General features: G+C 39.6%; 1 protein-coding gene across 1 annotated transcript in view; it reads left to right on the plus strand.

Annotated features, from left to right (window-relative positions):
- Nucleotides 1–5670, plus strand: part of ABCA4 (ATP binding cassette subfamily A member 4) — a 203725-nt gene that overhangs the window by 121856 nt on the left and 76199 nt on the right. The gene's annotated exons all lie outside the window — the stretch shown is intronic.

Genomic DNA, 5670 nt, shown 5'->3' on the forward strand with positions numbered 1-5670 from the left:
CGACCCCAACCGACCCCAATGGTCCCCCAACCGACCCCAATGGTCCCCAACCGACCCCAATGGTCCCCAACTGACCCCAACCGACCCCAGACGACCCCAATGGTCTCGGAAGGTCCACAAGGATCCCAGCCATCACCAACAGTTGCCAGACCCCCTTCCCTCCTGGGCAGGCATCCCTGTGGACGAGACAGGAAGGAGGCCCGGTCTGAGGACAGTGAAGCTGGAATCCTGACCAGGTTCTGGGAGCCAGTGAGTCCCTCTCAGTGAGCCCGTTGCCTTAGGACTTGCCTATTTTGTTTTTGTTTTGTTTTTTTCTGTTTGAACCAGTTTTACTCTACCTTCTTCTAGGAAGTCTTTTTAACCTTTTATTAACAAACAAACAAACAATAGAATCAGTATGGGTCAGTTTCCTAAGAGGATTTTTATAAGCCTTGAAATTATTTTATCAGAACACATAGAAATAACAGGGATAACTGAAAAACACTTTAATTTGAATTAACAAAGATTAATTCAACCTGAATTCTGTTAGTGATGCATTGTATATAGAAAAAAAAGCAGCTTTTTGTTTGAACATGGGAAAATAAGTAAATGTGGCCATAAGGTCAATCCTTAGGGAGAATAATATAATTTACTGTGTCCTGTGTGTTGTAAGGGTGTCTGTATGGAGGGCGCCATCTGCCGGCCGTAGGGAGAACCGCTGTGGGAAGACCGCCTTTCACAGTTCAGGGGACTCCTCAGAAAACATTTTCCTTCTAATTCCACCTCAAACCTGGAGTAAAATTCCAGGAGGGAAAACAGCTTTTAATAAACATGGCCAGTTTGGGATTCTAGTAGTGATTTGACTTGTTTCCATAACTCTGAGCTTGGTGTCACATATTGAATTAAAAAAATATATCATCATGGGAAAGTGCAGATCCCTGTCTTTATTTCCACCCAGATCAGTCAGTTAGAAATATGATTATTGCTCCTGTTTGTGCCCTTGATCTTTAATCCAGAAAATGCTGTGGGACCCCCAAGTGCACGAGTTTATAAAAATATGCATACAATAATTTTTAAATTTAACTGCATTATTAATTTATTTGTTTCAAATTACCTTTTAAAAGCAGGGAAATTCTACATTAACATAATTTTACTATAAATTGGTTGTAAAATAAAAACGTGTATTTTTAAAATTCTTTCCAAGTGCCAGAAGCCAATTCCAGAATGTCAGCAGGGCTGAATCACCTGGGAATGGCTGAGGGCATTTCCCCAAACTTGAAAAGGATGCATAAAATGACTGCTTGCTGCCAGACAGCTAAGGGCATTTCAATCTACATGTTATTGCCTCCTACTGGCCAAACCCCGGCACCCAGGATATGTTTGTTGATATTTTACAGAGAGAGAGGAGGAGAGAGGAGAGAGGAGAGGAGAGAGGAGAGGAGAGAGGAGAGGAGAGAAGAGAGGAGAGAAGAGAGGAGAGAAGAGAGGAGAGAGAGGGAGAGAGAGAGGGAGAGAGAGAGAGAGAGAGAGAGAGAGAGAGAGAGAGAGAGAGACACGCAACCTTTTGGTGCCTGGGATGATGCTCCAACCAACTGAGCCACCCAATCAGGGCTCAAGTGTGAATTTTTAAAATAGGAAAAGAAATTGATTGCCTTGTTGTTCTATAGTGTATATAGTACATAAAATGGATTCTGACACAGGTCATTTTTATATAGGTTATTTTTTAATTAGGTTTTTTTTTTCACATTTTCATGGTATATGCCCTACTTAAAACGTGAATAATGAGATTCCACAAATAGGAAAGGAATTTGGATAATTTTTTTGACACTCATTTAACCTAAGGAGCAGCTATGTATCAGTATCTTTACTCCATTGGTTTCCAATAACAATTGAAGATCCTATTTCTTTCTCCTGCCCCTCCTTTCTCTCTTGCATTGCTCCTTCCTTCTCCTTCCCTCTCCTTTCCACCTTTTCCTCTTACCTTGTATTTGGTGTTCATGCCTGTTCTCTGGAAACTTCTTTCAAGATCACCTTTCCAAGTACAAGGGAGTATTTGCTGAGGTCATTTTGTACGTTAAGTGATAGGTGTTTCTGAATTAGCAATATGTACCATCCCTACAGCTTTAAACACTATTTTTCGTTTCTATAAAAATTTTATTCTTGGATTAGTGAGCTGGACATGGACAGGTCACATCATGACCACTGGGGTGGCATGGACTCTGGGGGTGGAGATGGGGGTGGGGGTGGAGGACTTTGAAAACTTTATTCATTCCCTTTCTCTCTGTCTCTCTCTCTCTCTGCCTGCCCTTCCCCACCCCGTTTCTGCCTAACAGTCAAGAAATGGACTCCCCCACCATGTGGATGAAAGGCTGTCAGATACACTTTGAAAATTCGGTTCCCTGGTGGATTTAGGAATTTCCTTGAAGGGAAACATGGCCCTCACTGTGCCACCACCAAGGCCACTTAGGCCTGGAGACATCCCTAAAGGACAGATAGTAATAGAAGCAGGAACAGTAAGCATTGCAACGTGTTTTCTGGGGTTTTGTTTGTTTTAGAGATCTATAAATTTATAACACTGTGATAAGCTTGCACCTTCACACTGCATTGTAAGCTATGTAAATGTGAAATCGTGATAAGGATGTACTATTGTATGTGGGCTGTACATTAAAATGAACGAACGAATGAATGAATAAAAATAATAAATTAAATGTTTTTATTCTTATTTATTTATTCACTTTTGTACGTTTCTTGACTGTGTTCTGTTTTTCTTCCTGCTTTTCTCCACCCCCATATCCATATAGATATTTACTCAAGGTTCAGTCTTGGCATCTCAGCTCACCCTATAAAGTTTCTTATTGATCTTATAAACCCACAGGGCATAAACTGTAGGTGGCCCTAAAATATTTCCTGGCCTTGACTTCATTCTAGAATTTCAGAACATTTCCAGTTGCCTTCTAGATGAAACTTAATTTTCCCCCAAATTTTATCTCTCTCTTATTTCTCCCTATTTCTATTGCATTGAGGGCAGACATTTTGTTTTGCCTTTTATTACATTCCTAATATCTACTATAGTATATGCAGCAAGGAAATGCTCAACAAATATTAAATAAGTGGCTTTTCAGGAACAAGGGCCTTGACTCTTGTAATCATTGTCTACTTCTCTTTTATCACCCCTAAGGCTTTGAATCACTTTCCTGTTTTCTAATCATGGCCTGTGGTCAGCCCTCATTCTTCCTACCTGGAATTTTGTAGCAGTTTGCTAAATGGTTGTACTGTATTTGATTTCTGCTCTTTCTTGTCTGTACTGCCTGTATAGCCACCACTTCTTGTATAGTTCTGGTCATTCACTCAGCAAGTATTTCCTGAGCACCACTGTGTGCCAGGGTCTTTAATAGATGCTAGTATAAAATGATGTGCTATCCTTGTCATAGGAGCTTATAGTCTAGTAAGAGAAAGAGAAATAAAAAGTTCATTGAATATGAGGTGATGAAGGCTAATTACAACATTTCAAAGTTTGCTTGACTGTGTGGGAGGAGCCTAGCTCTGCCTGGAGAGGTCAGGGAAAGACTTGAATGACTTTAAGGTCCAGGGAGTTTGCTTAGTAGACAAGGACCAGTGAGCACACCTTACTCTGAGGAATCAGCCTGTGTATATTCCCAGAGGCATTTCAAACCTCTGCCCACAGGACTGTTGCTTAAAGTGTAAACTAAGTAACCTGCTCCAGTGTTGGCTCCTTCTACCTCCTTCCATCTTTTCCTTCAGTCATTCTTCTAGACCTTAACACTTTCAACTTTCTTCTGAGATTTATTCAGATTGTCTTTTCTGTCCTTTTTATCCCATTACCCCATCCACTTATACAAATGGGTGTTTTTTGTTTGTTTGTTTTTTTCCATCCTGTTTTCCCAAGGAGGTTGTTTGCTATTTCTTTTTGTATAATTGTAGAATTTATCGTGATTTAGTTACTTTGGGAGATGGCTCTTTCCTTTGGTGGATTTTGAGATCATTTTATTTATTTTGCCCTACAGCCACTGCTGGAGACTTCTGTAAATAATAGACACTTGATAAATTTTGACTTCCTGGATGTGTATATTCTGCAAAGGCACACTATCTACATCAATGAGCTGCAGTCTGTGGTCACAATTGTGTGCTTGTTGTTATGGGTGATTGCCAGCTTTTGCTTCAGTTGAGCAAGATAGACAGACTTTCTTCCACTCCAGTTTCTGTACAAAAGTGGGAATCCTGTCACATTGATTTTCTTGTGAATGTGAAATTCAGGAATGATTTGTCCTTGGCATCTGCTCAACTTTGCCTTCTTTGGTTGAAGGAACACAGTATGAGGTTGGTGCCCGCTAGACAGTTTATGGTTTTACTTTCCTAAGGTCATGAAATTGTTCTCCTGTATCCTATTCTAAAAGCTTTTACAGTTTGTTTCCTTATTTTTAGGTCATCCATTAATCTGTACTTATTTTATGAATAATGTAACATTTAAGTACATTGTTATTTTCCCCCAGGTAGATATGAGAGTGTCTCAGAATTTACAATTCATTTTTTAAAATATATATTTTATTGATTTCAGAGAGGAAGGGAGAGGGAGAAAGAGAAACATCAATGATGAGAGAGAAACATTGATTGGCTGCCTCCCTCACACCCCCTACTGAAGATCAAACCCACAATCCAGGCATGTGTCCTTGACTGGAATTGAACTTGGCCCCTTCAGTCCACAGGCTGATGCTCTATCCACTGAGCCAAACCAGCTAGGGCTATAATTCTTTTTAAGTTAAAAAGACATGAAGCAAATTTATTGAAATACAAATTATAAATAATAAAATTAATAATATTCACCCATTTCAAATGTACAATTCAATGAGATTCAGTGAATTTGCAACCATCACCATAATTTAATTTTAGAACATTTTCATCAACTTTCCTGCCATATACAACTAATCTCTCAATGGATTCCTATTAGTTTTTCATCTTGAGATCTCTGCAGCATCCTACTATGCCACTACCCATTTTACAACTTGGTATACACCTTACTTTTCTTTGGATATACATAATTTTAATGCAGAACTTTATAAAAACAAAATGCAACATTCTAAAAACCCCCAAAATGTATTGTTGATACTAATTCCTATGAGTTTGCTTAAATCAAGAAATTATAGAAACCATGGAACATCTACACTAATAATAGGGTAAGATGCAAATTAACCATAGCTTCGAGATGCCCACCAGCCAATCAGGACCGAGATACAAATTAACTCAACAAAGATGGTGGGTTAATTTGCATACACAGGTGTTGATTGGCCAGAGGTGGGGTGGGATGCTTATGTCACAACAACACAGGTGTTCCATGCCTCTGGGCAGTGTGGGGAGGTGGAAAGGCAGCTCCGGGCCGGAGCACAGGCGGTGCTGGCAGCCAGGGAAGGAAGGCTTATTCTTGCATGAATCTTTGTGCATCAGGCCTCTCGTTTAGAAATATTTAGCATCACAAACTTTAAAATCTAAATGTATTTAGTAGCCCCTCAAAAAGGTACAGCCTGCATTTATTAAAAAGTATTTTCTCTACAAAGAATCTTATCAGCTATACAACAATCGGTAGTTTTTATACTGAAGCTAATATTGAGCTGCCCTTGAATTCACGTCCTTGGCAAAACAACTGCTTGGGAAGACACATAATACTCCAGACACATC

This window comes from Pipistrellus kuhlii, unplaced genomic scaffold, assembly GCF_014108245.1.
Source record: "Pipistrellus kuhlii isolate mPipKuh1 unplaced genomic scaffold, mPipKuh1.p scaffold_m20_p_2, whole genome shotgun sequence".
In the NCBI taxonomy this organism is placed as follows: Eukaryota; Metazoa; Chordata; class Mammalia; order Chiroptera; family Vespertilionidae; genus Pipistrellus; species Pipistrellus kuhlii.